Consider the following 15301-nt stretch of genomic DNA (forward strand, 5'->3'; position numbering starts at 1 on the left):
GCAACAACGCCAAGTGTAGCGTCATCATCATTGCATTATATGGCAGATTTCAGGTCCTGATATCTCAGGCACTAAAAACGATTTTCTGGAAATAGTGCCTAGGAAAGAGAATTTCACCAAGATCCTCAGATGATTTTTACACATGAATCAAATTCAGAGGAACACAGTGTGTGGTCAATCAACTGTCTCTGTCGACCTGTTTCCTGAATGCCTTTAGATAAGGACAGCAATTCCTAAGACTAAATCAACTAAAATACAACAATCCAAACTCCTCAAGTATGCTTCGGGTGTTAAATGGATACAATTCCAGTTTCCTTCATAAATAAGAAGCTTTTCTCAGAGTAGATGGTCACCCAGCAGCACGCGGCCTCTGCTCTCCTTAATAGCACCACCTTCTACTCGAATCCCAGTCATCACCATCACGTGGAACATCACGTGAGACTATACTCATTTTCATTTTGGCATTATTCTGAAAGCCTCTATTGCTATCATGGTTACTGGCGAGGACACTCCTGATTAACATAATGACAGTTTGAGAGTGTCTAAATGGAAACACAGCATGGGGATGATTATGTAAAGATTAAGAACCATATTCAAGAGCATAGACAGCCAGGATACTGAAGCAGGGGTGATTATAAGCAATAGAAATGAATTGAGCAAAGGCACATGTGCACTTCAAATCATGGAAGTTTTGCCAGATCCATTCCTTTTCTCCTGGGATGAATTCTCCAGAGGTGGATGTATCCCCAGGTTGTTACGCACTACAGAGCCCAGCAGCCTAAAGCTATCTGTTCTCATCACAAATAGAGACCATGCGAAAAAGATCTGCTAGCTAATCAATATCTTTTTGCTTTTTGGCTAGTAGTTGATTGTTCTTTTTTTAAATTTATTATTATTATTTTTTGAAAGATTTATAGAGAGAAGAATAGATCTCCCATCTGCTAGTTCAGCCCAAGAGGCCTCAATGGCCGGAGCTGAGCTGATCCAAAGCCAGGAGCCTCTCCCGGGTCTCCCATGTGGATGCAGGGTCTCAAAGATGACTTTGGGCCATCCTCAACTGTTTTCCCAGGTGATAAGTATGGAACTAGAAGGGAAACGGAGCAGCCAGGGTATGAAATGGCACTCATATAGGATCCTGGTGCATGTAAGGCAAAGACTTTAGACACTAAGCTACTGTGCTGGGCCCATAGTTAACTGTTCTAAAACAGGTGTAGGCTCTTGTTTTTTGTGTACCAAAGTATCCTCGACACGTAGTGTGGAACCTGACTTCAGGTAAGTGACTGTTGGATAAGTGAGAAATAAGCACAGGGAACATAAGCACTACTACTACACTTAAGCTATTACAAAGCATAATAAAAAAGTGAGCATATATGCAGGAGCTGATTTTTTAAAAGATAAAGTTTGAAGTATTACCTGAGTAATAGCTTCCACTGCTATTTGTGCAATATCGAATATATCCAGCAATTTCAGAGGGAGCCATTCTCTAAGTAAATATTCCAAATAAACATGGATTTCTCATCATGCATCTGGATGGGAAACAGAGCCTCATGTACTCAACTCTGCACTTGGATACAGCATTTGACTTTCAGGCTGCAGCTTAACCAGCAGTGCCACACCAGGAGTCCTACAAGGATTTCTAAATGATCACCAAAGTAGAGTCAAGCTGGGGCCTGGAATGGTAGCTTAGCTGCTAAAATCCTCGCCTTGCATGCACTGGAATCCCATACGGACACCGGTTCATGTCTCAACAGCCGTGCTTCCCATCCAGCTTTCTGCTTATGGCCTGTTAAAACAGTAGAAGATGGCCCAAAGCCTTGGGATCCTTCACCCGAGTGGGAGACCTGGAAGAGGCTCCTGGATCCTGGCTTCAGCTCAGTACAGCTCCCGCCATTGCGGCCACTTGGGGAGTGATCTTCCTCTGTCTGTCTCTCCTCCTCTCTGTATATCTGGCTTTCCAATAAAAATAAAATAAATCCTTGCAAAAATAGAACGCAGCTGCAGACAGGGTCATTAGTATAAACACAAACTATCCTTAGCAGTGATAGCTAAGAGGTACCTTAATTGTTTTAATGCATTTTTGTACCCAAATGTGAGCATTTTTATGGAGTAAAAGCACAATATATGAACACATGTCCACTGCATGAAGTGATTAAACCAGGCAATTAGTGTTTCCTTTCATCTTAGAAGCAGTTTACTTACTTTCAGATACTTCAAAGGCCGAAGGACAGAGAGAATGAGAACAAAAATGAGAGACAGCAAGAGATCTTTCATCCACTGATTCACTCCCCAAATCCTTCCAACAGCCGGATCTGTGTCACGCCTATGCCAGGCAGCGTGATTGCAAACAGCAGCCTGGAGTCAAACTTACACTCTGATGTGGGATGTGGGCATCCAACGTGGCAAATTCATCTGTTGACCCAAAACTGTTATCACTGTTTTGTTCAGCTTTTCTTTATGCTTGAGTACACCAGTTTCTCTCTTGCAATTTTTTTTAAGATTCATAGATTTTGGTTGTAAAGTCAGATATAAAAAGAGAAGAAGAGACAGAGAGGAACACCTTCCATCCGATGTTTCAATTCCCAAGGGGCGCAACATCTGGTGCTGAGTGAATCCGAAGCCAGGAGCCTGGTAGTGTTGGGGGATACCATGGTTGCTTCCCTGCCTTGTATTGCATTAGCAGCAGGGAGCTTAGATACTCAGCTATTTCAATGCAGAAACTATTGGATGAGCTTAAAACAGTCCTAGATACTACTGCACTCTCCCTGGCCTGTCTCCAGTCTCCACTTAGCTCTCTAGTAGTTAACTCTCCCAAACTGGAAGGCCTTGGACTTCCTTGCCACAGACAATGGAGGCAGCTGTGTGTCCCTTCAAGAGGATTTTTGCTATTACATTAACCTCTCAGGGGATGCTGAACAAAATGTTAAATCCTTATTAGACATCAAAGTTTATCTCCATCAATCTCAAGCCAATGACAGCTCCTGGTGTTCTTGGACTTTGTCTCCTTTAATGTCTCTGTTTACCCAACTCTTACCTTCTCTAAGATTTCTCCTCTTGGGACTCACCACACTCCATTGCATTATCTCTTTCTTTCTTTTTTTTAAAGATTTATTTATTTTATTACAAAGTCAGATATACAGAGAGGAGGAGAGACAGAGAGGAAAATCTTCTGTCCGATGATTCACTCCCCAAGTGAGCTGCAACGGGCCGGTGCGCGCCGATCTGATACCAGGAACCAGGAACCTCTTCCGGGTCTCCCATGTGGGTGCAGGGTCCCAAAGCCTTGGGCCATCCTCGACTGGTTTCCCAGGCCACAAGCAGGGAGCTGGATGGGAAGTGGAGCTGCCGGGATTAGAACCGGCGCCCATATGGGATCCTGGGGCGTTCAAGACGAGGACTTTAGCCGCTAGGCCACGCCGCCGGGTCCCATTATCTCTTTCTTTCAAAAATGTATCCAAACTCAGATGCAAATGAGTCTCATCAAACTTTTAGCCAGCTTCTCTGTAAGGATATCAGCCTGTTCTGATCTCCGAATCCTCCCACGCGCCACTACGAAACCACTGCCTAGAGAACGCTGAGCCCAAGCTCAGCTAGAGGAAGCCACAGAAGAGAATGATTCCCCTTGTCCTTTACGTATAACAAAATGGAGGAATGTGAGACGTGACTCAAATATCAGCCCCAAAGATTGAAAAGTCCCCACCAGTTTTGTCTCAGTGCAATTTTGAATGCCTGCTTCCCCCAGGTCTTGGTTTCCTTCCTCCAGTTCACTCCAGTAAGTGTTGTGTTCTTCTTACATTCAGAACTCTACTAAAACACTTGCTGGCACCGACGTGGAGCAGAAAGGAAAGGGAACTGGATGGGAAATGCAACAACCAAGACATGCACATGCTATCCCAACACTTGAAGGGGGAGGATTAACTAACTGTGCCATTTTGCCTGGAGTGGATACTGTCATATTAAATAAACAGATGGTGGGCCTGGCACGGTAGTCTGTTGGATAAAGTCCTCAACTTGTACTCATCATATGAACACCGGTTCATGTCCCAATCCCCCTGCTTCCCAACCAGCTCCCAAAATCTGGCCTAGGAAAGCAGTAGAGGATGGCCCAGGGAGTCAAAAGGTGGAGTTCTGATGGTGATTTTGGTGCCATGCATTTATGTTCCTGGATTTCCAGGCAGGTCATGCTGGGACATCACTCGGGGCAGAGCCTGTCAACCTCTTTGCTCTGCCTCTGTGAGTGATTCTGGATTCTTCTTCACCCTTTCCCCACCCCAGGATAATTGAAAGGCCAAAATAGCCATGGCAAACTAGTAAAAGGCACACACATGCATTATTCTTGCAAAATATGCACCAATGATCACATTTTCATAAATTGGTAAATTCTCACAAAATAAAATTTCCGTATAATCAGTTATTGGAGTGTACAGCATGTCTCTGTATCCCAGAGAAAGGAAAACTGTGCAATACAGAAAAACTTTTAATTCTGTCTTGTCTTCTCTTTCTGAATCACACAAAGCCAAACATTGCTAACACATGGAAAGGGAACATTTGCTGTTCTGGTAATTTCTTGATGCTCTTGATAATTCCATTTCAAACTATGTGGGGCAGCATCTTACAATCAGAGATGCCGCTTGCTAATTTGCCCAGGTCTAGACAAGGTCTATATTGACTCAGTGTTGATTTCCAGGTCTGCTTGCATGCTGCTCATACTATTCTCACTCTCAAAGCAGTTTTTTTGGGGGTGGGATCATAATGCCTGGGGAAGTGATTTGAGAGGCAGTTTTGATGGATATCTGCCACCCTCATGAGAGACTTGGATTGAATTTGAAATGTTTTGCCTTTGCTAGACCCAGCTCCAGCTGTTGCCAGTTTTACGGAATAAGGTAATATATATGAACATACCATAATATATATGAACATGTGTATATATATATATATATTTTTATGTGTATGTATACTGAAGCCTCCGCCTTCAGAACCAGCATCCCATGTGAGTATTGGTTCAAGACCCAGCTGTTCTACATCTGTCCAGCTCTCTGCTTAAAGGCCCAACTCCTGGTTTTGGATTATCCCAGCTTTGGCAATTGAAGACATTTGGAGAATGAATGAAAGAATGGAAGGTATTTTTTTCTGTTTCTGCTCTGTCCATAACTCTGCCTTTCCAATAAAAATGAATAAAATCTTTAAAAAACATCTTACGACACTCGATGACTCTATTCCAATCTTTACTCATTCAACACAGAGACAATGCCAATTGTTGATCACATGCAGTTATAATTGTAGAAGGACTAGACTTAAAACCTGTAAATGTAACGCATCCTTGAAGAAGGCAGCATAACACACACACACACACACACACACACACACACACACCCCACTGTCTAAAATATGTACATGCATACACAAGGATTATTTCAGAATTCTTAGAAAACATATATTACAAGATCACATACATGTAAAATCTGTATACCAGAAGATATACTTTTGTTTTAATTCTAATGGCCACAAATTTTTGTAAGTACTCTAATATCATTTATAATTATACTGTAAGATATATACAACACATTGCGTGTTACATAGTATAGTTACATACTATATAATTAAAGGACTATACTATTGTAATTATATGGGGAAAATCAATCTGGGGTGAAAATTTGGAGGGGGTAGGGACATCCTAGACCCTGTGGAGTTGTACCATAAAATTAAAAAAAAAATAAAATAAGATAAACGAATTTTAAAAAGCCAAAATAGAAGACATTAAGGGGGATTAGATATGGGGATTTGATTTGATCTGGGAAATTATTCAACTCCTGAATGTTCTGTTTAACCACCAGGGAAGAAGTGTCCAATAGGCAGGATCGTTCCTCCCTTCACAGCTAATACCATTGTTGGAATTTCCCTGCAGAAATGTCTCTAACTTTTCACAGCCATGGGTGGGACATGCATCACACAAACTTAACTCTGGAATACATTCTTATGCATATTGATAAGAATATGTCATTCACTCACTTGGCTGGGGCCATGGGTCACTGGCCTCCAACAATATATACAGAAATTGCAAAAATATTTCCAAGAGCTCCATGTGTTTTCAAAAGCAGAAAGGAAGCAAGGCAAAGAGGGAAAGTATGGTGATAAACTTCACTCATATGGATGTTTTATTGGTAAAGAATCTCAAATGCTTTGTTTTACTTTCAAATAAAACACATATATGCTTATTCAGACATGAGAACAGATGGCACATTTAACACTAGAATGCAAACATCTGTTCAGTCTCAGTCACAGAATAAAAGCATATTGGGTGGCAATGTTCCAAAATTTCAGATTGGTCTTAAAGCAGTTTTTGAAAGCATGGAAAGCAAAGGGCAAAACCAGGAAGAGAGAATGAGGGCAAACTGTTTTGCAAATTGGCAAGACAAATCCTTTAGTCATGCTGCCATCCTCTTTACTAGTGGGTCCATCCCTTGACCGGTCATCTTAAATTCAGGTACATCTTCTTAATTGTGGATTTTACATAAAAGCAAATTTTGTTTGAGGTTTCTCTTCCCAGGGCTGTATATAACAGACACAGGGCAGACACATTAGATGCTATGAAATGCTGCTAAACTTTTTGTTTTTTTGGAACAAATAATGCAGGTGGTTGCAAGGATAACATCTTTGCAATTATTAAATCGTGAAATATAAAATAAGATATTAGAGAACGTGCATTTTCATGCACAAAATTTTTAAAGTAAAGTCTTTTGCCTATCTTTAAATTGGGGTTATCCTCAAAGCATAGAACCGTGCATGAGAACTCACCTGTGTCAGGATGATATATTGATAGTACAGCATTTTGCATCTTTCCATCTTGGATTGAAACGTTAACCTGGACCCTGTGCTGCTAGTCCTAGGGATGGTTTGCACTGCATGACATAAAGCACACATTGTATAAAACCATCTTCTTCCTGCCTTCCTTCCCTCCCTCACTCACTGTACTGTACTGAAGATAACAACGACTCTATGGAAGCTTCTATCCAAGGAACTCAACACAATTAAGCATTCGTTGAACATATTTCAAGTGCCCAGTGGCCACTTGTTGGGAGTGACTGTAGTACTGGACAGCACATATTAGAACATGTTCATCTTCTTCAAAACTGCTTTGAACACACTTGGAATGGACTGAGAAAGGAAAGGTGAGGGAAATGGAGAGGTACTCCATGGGGAAGGGCCAGAATGGATCTTTCATGCAGGCCTCCTGATGAAGGAACTGCTCAGCAGGGGAGACTCCTGGTGGGCCAAGGATGTCTGACCCACCCCTTCACAATTCCACAGAGACTAAGGCTTTGGCCTTAGTTAGCAGAAAGAGCTTATCTCAGTACATCATCGCAATAGCTATTGACCACACACGCATGGGCAGCATGCAGTACTTAGCAGAAATAGTTAATAACGTAAAGAATTATGCAATGATGGTGCTAATGATGAGATAGTACCAACATGTTTTGTGCCCTTAGATTAGGGAATCGGTATTGGAGGATGCGGGCCTCATGTCAGACTCTACAAGGATATGGCTTCTTCCTCATGCTTCATTTTTTAAATAAGGGTAGGTCTTTAAAATCCATCCATCAGTTTATTCAATAACTTTGCTAACATGAGACAGGCCTTGCTAATTTTATCATGGTGGAAAAATGTTATTATTGAATTAAGGGAAAAATAACATTAAATATTAAATTAAAAATCAAAGATACTTCCTAAACCAAGATAACTTACCAGTATTCCTGAAAGCTGTCAAAGTCATCAAAATCAAGGAAGGTGAGAAGTTGTCAAGGTCAACAAGAGACTGAGGAGACAGGACAAGTACAGTGTACTCTCCTGACTAGAATCCAGGAAGGGAAAAAGATTTGAGATAAAAGCTACAGAGACTACAACTACTCTGGACTTGAAGTAATGATAGAGAACCAGCAGAGTTCTCTTGGTACTTTAATGATAGCAGAAGTATTAGACAAATGTCAGGTGTTAAAAACACAGGAAATGGGACATAGGAAACTTTGTGGGTTATTGTCCCAATTTTATAATAAAAAACATTCTAAATCATTGAAAGCTATGAAGATCAGGAAGAAGCAGGGTCTATGAGCCGCTCCAGGAGACTCACTGGTGAGTGGTCTCTGGAGGTGTGGCTGAGCTTAACCTCACTCATCCTCCTGAGGAACTATTTGTTCATGCAGCCTTCCAAATACAGTAGAATGAAGCTAGATCAGAAGTGCCCATCAAACTCTGATATGTAATGATGTTGTCCTGTGAATCACCTTCATATGCTGCCACACCACTCCTGTTTGATTTGTAGTAAGTTTGTTCAACTTGTGTTTGGAATACAGATATGAAATACAGACAACCAGAGAGACCATTGCCCAAATGTCCTTCAACAGCCAAAGATAGGGCAGGTCAGGTCCAACGACTGGACACTCAGTGCAGGTTGTCCCTGTAGGCAGCAGGAGTTGAGGTGACAGAACCAGCACTGTTACTTATCAGGTGTGCATGATCAGGAAGCTGGAATTGGACACAGATTTGGGGCTCAAACCCAAGCAGATTTATATGCAACTCTGATCTTTCAAGTAGGATCTTCTCACAGTAGCAATTACCAAACCCACATTTAATTTCAAAGTTGGCCTGCAGCTGGCTTTTGGGCACAGTGACTTCCCACATTCAGGGTATTTATTTATACATATGGTGCTTACTTAACACCTAGTTTGGTGGAAAGTGTGAGTATCAAATCTATATTTCCTCTCACCTTTGCAAGCCACCAAAATCTGCTAATTTCTGTAACTTTATCATGTGGTACATGGTACCCTGAGTGTTTTAAGGACTCATGTCCTCCTTACTGATTCCATTTCCTATTCTACACGTTGACAAATACTCAAACTCTGTAGCCCTTTCTCTGTCACTCCACAGTGACAACCTACCTGCAGACTCACAGCATTGCCTACCTGGCTTATACTTTGTTTTCTCCAGGTATCCTTTCTGTCCTGACACTCTCTGCCTCTATACTAACCAACACAAAGTGAACAAGTGAAAATATGTGCCAGACTTGATTTTTTTTTTCCTGTCACAATCAGAAACTAGATGAGTTGATAAAACAAAGAGACTAAACAGGAAGAAAAGGACCTTTGTGAGATGCCATAGCCTATTAAATGCAATACTGTACTTATAACATGGGTGATGTTTGGGGGCAATTCCATACACCTGATCTTGGAACATATTTCTCTGTTATTACTGATGGTGCCAAGATTCCCCAAGGTCTTGATTATCAAGAATAGCAGGAAAACAATTTGTTCCATTAAATTTTGTATGTGTCTATTCTGATATTTGCTTCATGAGCATATTTAGCAAGCTATGGAGCATATATGGGAATAAGATAGACATGGAACAGATAAGGTTAAGTGGTCCACTCAGAGCTAGTTATTGGTGGCACAGGGCTGGGCATGGAAGTTGCTTCCTATCTGGTTCCTCAGTAGTACAAATCCTGAGGGAGCTTTCTCTCTTGCCTTAGGCAATTTTAATTTCATTTCTCATCCTCTGCCAAGCCTTAATACTCAGTTTACCTAAACATTAAGAATTATGAGTCTTATTAAGAGGATAGAGCAACTCCACTGCATTAGCATTAATAGTCCATGGAAAGCACTCCCTGTGGCTTCATTTTTAAAGCTGAAGTCATTGCCATGTCCATTCTCTCTTCTTTATATTTCCTCCCTGCAACACTTAATGAGAATCTAACGGTAGCAATGACACCTGTTGTAATGCAAGAGGAAAGGAAACCACCATTTCTGCTGGTCACATTCTCTTTTCCCGATGAAACGCAGTGAAAGGCAACAGCATCCTTGAAAAGGTTTGCCTTGTTAGTAAGTTTCATTGCTTGGGAGAGGAGACTGAAGAATTGGAAATTCTCAGGAAGGCTCAGCCATAGACAGACTTGGTTTAACTCATTCATGTAAATTTTCCTTTCTTGCTGAGCTCGCAGGCTGTTAAAGAGTGAATGATGTAATGTGAAACACAAGTGACTAGTGGTTATGATCAGTGAGCCCCTGATTTCATAACACTGTGAAGTGACTCTTGTGCCCTGCTTCTGTGTATACATAATGTTAACAGCCTCCTCTCTACGTCCTTTAACAGAAATCATTTATTTTGTGATAGAGCTCTGTAGGCTCAGGTGTTTCCCTTCCCCCAACAAGCCTTTCCCCACCAATTTTCCCTGTATGAAAACAATTGAATAGTCCTTCAAAAATAGTCATATGTCCATCTTTTTGCTATTTAAATGCATTCTGACATTGTAGGTATAGACAATGGCAAAAAGTCCAATATCCTATTGCCAGGATATGTTTAAAAGCTTTATTGGGAGCCCATCTTTGATTTAGGAGTAGAGATGCATACTGCAATGTATCTTCAGTTCTCGATATGATACTCTGTATTATAGAGTTTCTCTAGATGACTATACTTACGTGTCACCTATCTGTTATGTAGTGTACAGAGAATTTTTTTCCCATTCTTTTGGTTGCCTCTTAGATTTTATTTTTTGGGACCTGGCGGCGTGGCCTAACAGCTAAAGTCCTCGCCTTGAATGTGCCAGGATCCCATATGGGCGCCAGTTCTAATCCCGGCAGCTCCACTTCCCATCCAGCTCCCTGCTTGTGACCTGGGAAAGCAGTCGAGGACGGCCCAAAGCTTTGGGACCCTGCACCTGCGTGGGAGACCTGGAAAAGGTTCCTGGTTCCCAGCTTCGGATTGGCTCAGCTCTAGCCATTGCGCTCACTTGGGGAGTGAATCATTGGAGGGAAGATCTTCCTCTCTGTCTCTCCTCCTCTCTGTATATCTGACTTTGTAATAAAAAATAAATAAATCTTTAAAAATTAAAAAAAATATATTTTTTTTAAATTTTGTTTTCTGTACAGAAGCTTCTTAGTTTGAAGTAGTCTCATACTTTCATTATTCCTACATCTTGGTGTGTGCTTCCTAAGCTTTCCTCTGTTAAATTGAGTGTTTCTAGGCAGATTTAGGTCATTGATCCATTCAGTGCTTATTTTTGTGTAAGGTAACTGGTAGCGCCGTGCTTCTTCAGTCTGCTATCCAATGGTTCAAACAGCAATTTTTGAAGAGACCAAGATTTTTCTCTGGGTTATTTTCAGTTCTCTCATTAACGATTAGTTGGCTAAACATGTGCAGGCACCTTTTGGGGGTTTCTATTGTTATCCATTGATCTTCTTCATGTGATGATCAAAGAATCCATTCAACAAGAAATCACTGTAATAAATATAAATACACCAAATCCCAAGACGCCTAAGCTAAATGAAAAAGAAAATAATTATAACTGTAAAGGGAAGAATAGAATGTAACACAATGAGAGTGGGGGATCCTAACACCCCATTTACCTCAATGGACAGATTGATGAGACAAAAACTCTGCAAGGAATCAATAGGGTGCACCCAGACAATAGAGCGAGTGGACTTAATCAAGAGATTATTGGAACTCAAGAGAATTTGGCAAGTCAGCATGAGACAAAAATTTTTTTTGTGTGTGGCTTGGGAATTATTATTATTTTTTTATTATTTTTATTATTATTTTTAATTCATTAATTACATTGTATTATGTAACACAGTTTCATAGGTACTTGGATTCTCCCCACCCCTCCCCAAACCCTCCCACCATGGTGGATTCCTCCACCTTGTTCCATAGCCACAGTTCAAGTTCAGTTGAGATTCCCCCATTGCAAGCATATACCAAACATAGAGTCCAGCATCTTATTGTCCAGTCAAGTTCAACTGCTTCTTAGGTATACCCTCTCTGGTCTGAAGACAGAGCCAGCAGAGTATCATCCCGATCAATTGGCATTAGTGGACACATGGCTGAGAAAGAATTTGCAAGTACAATCCCCTATAAAACAGCCGAAAACAATCTTAAATATCTTGGGATTTGCCTAACCAAACGTGTGGAAAACCTCTATGGTGAAAGTTACAAAACACTAAAAAACGGAAGACATTAAAAGATGGAGAAACCTTCCATGTTCCTGGATCAGCAGATCAATAATTACCTATCCCTTAAAGCATGCTTTCCTCATCACAAGTTTTCACCATGAACCATGGCTTTCTCTTCTGGCTTTATAGTCAGGGAGAGGCAAAGGCCCCAGCATTTCCACACTTCAGCCCTGAGTGATCTTAAACAGATAAAAGGCTGGGGCAGCTGTTTGGCATGCCGTGCATTCAACAGACACTGAGGGCCAAGGGGCAAATGAAGCATACACTGAGTCATTACCAGAATTAAGAAGTTACCCAGAACACCAAGGGTGGTGGAGCGAGGCCTTCGTAAATATTTTATTTACCGACACTGGGCAAGTTGCAGCTGATCTTTTGTTTTGTTTCCTCCATTGGTTCTTGCTCCACGTTCTATGTCTGAGCTTAGGGATTTTCAAGGTGTGAAAACGCAGAGAGTATTTATGGATGGACATCTACAAAACTTTTCAACCTAAGAAGTAAAACTCAGAGGATGATTTTACGAGATGTGATATTAATTCAAGAATAGAAATACATTTTGACATGAATATACACACCATGGTAAGCTAGATTTGCACTCGAAGAGAACAGGGGAAGTTCTTAGGTACAGACATGAGGGATCAGCGTTTAGGACTGTGGTTAAAATGTTCCTTGGGAACACCACATCCTGTAACTAAGTGATTGGTTGGAGTATTGGCTCAGCTTTCATTTCTGGGTTCTTACTTATGCTCACCCTAGGACAAAGCAGGTGTGTGGACTGCTTATTTAAATTCGAGAACACTTTATTGGAGCACAACCAACCTCTTTCAAAAACTAAAACGTGCTACTCTGGGTATTTCCTCTGGCTAATCTTGAATATTGTGGATCAGGTGTCAAGATCAACTATTGAGGTACTGTTCTTTGGCCTACCTTTGGTAAACCTGAACTTGAACTCTATGGCTGATACATTGCTATTTTATTTGAGATTTATGTATTTGAAAGGCATAGTGGTAGAGACAAAATCTCTGTCCACTAATTCACTCCCAAATAGCCAAGAAACGCCCTAGTCAAGGGGGCATCTTCCACTGCTTTCCAAGTCTCATTACCAGGGAGCTGTATTGGCAGCACAACTAGGAATCAAAATGGTACTGCACTGTGTGATTCTGGCAGAGATAGCTTAGGTCCTGGACCACAATGCTAGCCACCATTGCTGGCTTTTAAAACCTCAAAATCTATAACACATTCTCCATTAATTTAAAACACATTTTTTTGGTTACATAAATCATCAGAAATAAGGGTATTTGTGGATTCTTTGTGTCCAATTCTGCCTTTTGCTGGCATCTGGACACACTAGGATAGACAGATACTGGACTAAATATTTTTACCACTTTCATAGCAGAAAAGAAAAAAAAACAAAGTCTTCTAATTAATCTTGCAAAAGGTTAGGTAGCTAACATTTATCGACTAATCACCTGACTGTGATAATTGAGTAATCTACTTAAAACCACGGGGGAGGTGGTTTTTGGAAATATTGCCTTCAGCTATTCCTTTTAATTCTCTGTACAAGACCCAGGGATCCTTAGAGCCAGATTGTACTGAAGAATGTCATGTTTCCAAAGGATAAGGTTTATCTTCCATGAAACAGACCATTTGCAAAATTAATAGGTAAATTAACAAAGTGTAACAGCCCATTAGCCCCACTGTCATAGCTCTAAATCTGGGTTGCAGGAAGGAAGCCAAAGCTGCACATGTCCACAGCAGTTCCCTGAAACAGCAGGAAAGGTCAGTCTGTGGTGGAGAGTTGTGGCCACTCGCAGGAAGCAAGTGCAGTGCCTTTTACATGTGGCCCTGCAATGTGGAAAACACACTCAACTGGGCAACACATGGGATTAGAGACCAGAGCTAGCAATCTCAGCTAAAGAGGTTGGGCCGAGTGTGTGGTATTGCAGAGTCAATAACTACCAACCATTTCTTGATTTACTCAAAATATTTCTATTGAATACTCATTGTGTTGAAATTCTAGTTCCCTTTCCCCAATGCCAAAGCTCTGGCTGTGATCATCGGTTTCACTCGTAAGGATCATTCTCTGGGGAAACTGGAAACAACTGCCTTCCTAGTTTGAAAGCTGTTGACCGGGCCCGGCGGCCTGGCCTAGCGGCTAAAGTCCTCGCCTTGGGGGCCCCGGGATCCCATATGGGTGCCGGTTCTGGTCCCGGCAGCTCCACTTCCCATCCAGCTCCCTGCCTGTGGCCTGGGAAAGCAGTGGAGGACAGCCCAATGCTTTGGGACCCTGCACCTGCGTGGGAGACCTAGAGGAGGCCCCTGGCTCCGGACTTCAGATTGGCTCAGCTCCAGCCACTGCAGCCACTTGGGGAGTGAACAATGGGACTGAGGATCTTTCTCTCTTTATCTCCTCCTCTCTGTACATCTGTCTTTCCAATAAAAATAAATAAACCTAAAAAAAAAGTTAAGGAAAGTATCTACTATTAAAAAATACAAAATCTGTGCCTTCTAGAAATCTTTAAGTTTAAAGAAAATAAATCTTGGGCCCGGCGGCGTGGCCTAGCGGCTAAAGTCCTCGCCTTGAATGCCCCAGGATCCCATATGGGCGCCGGTTCTAATCCCGGCAGCTCCACTTCCCATCCAGCTCCCTGCTTGTGGCCTGGGAAAGCAATTGAGGATGGCCCAATGCATTGGGACCCTGTACCTGCGTGGGAGACCCGGAAGAGGTTCCAGGTTCCCGGCTTCGGATCGGCGCGCATCGGCCCGTTGCGGCTCACTTGGGGAGTGAATCATCAGATGGAAGATCTTCCTCTCTGTCTCTCCTCCTCTGTGTATATCTGGCTGTAATAAAATGAATAAATCTTAAAAAAAAAAAAAAAAGAAAGAAAGAAAGCTGTTGACCTCACTTCAGAGAAGGGCTTTGCAATCAAATAAACTCTTGAGTAGTTTTGTGAGCTTGGGGAGTTGGTTCCACTGGAAGTATTGTGGGTGGTGCTGGTAATGTGGTGCACCAGGGTAAGTTGCAACTTGCAAAGCAGACATCCCAATCTGGAGCACGAGTTCCAGTCCTGGATAGTCTGTTTACACTCCAGCTTGCTGCTCCTGTGCCTGGGTCATTAACAAAAGACAATCTAAGTGCTTGGGCCTCTGTCACCCACATGAGAGACCATTATATTGTTCCTGGCTCCTGTCTGACCTGGATCTTTCCATCATGTCCACTTGGGAAGAGAAGATTAGAAATCTCTGTCTTTAATTTAGCACATTATATATGTGTATGCATATATACACATGCATACATATATTTAATAAAA

This window comes from Ochotona princeps, chromosome 5, assembly GCF_030435755.1.
Source record: "Ochotona princeps isolate mOchPri1 chromosome 5, mOchPri1.hap1, whole genome shotgun sequence".
In the NCBI taxonomy this organism is placed as follows: Eukaryota; Metazoa; Chordata; class Mammalia; order Lagomorpha; family Ochotonidae; genus Ochotona; species Ochotona princeps.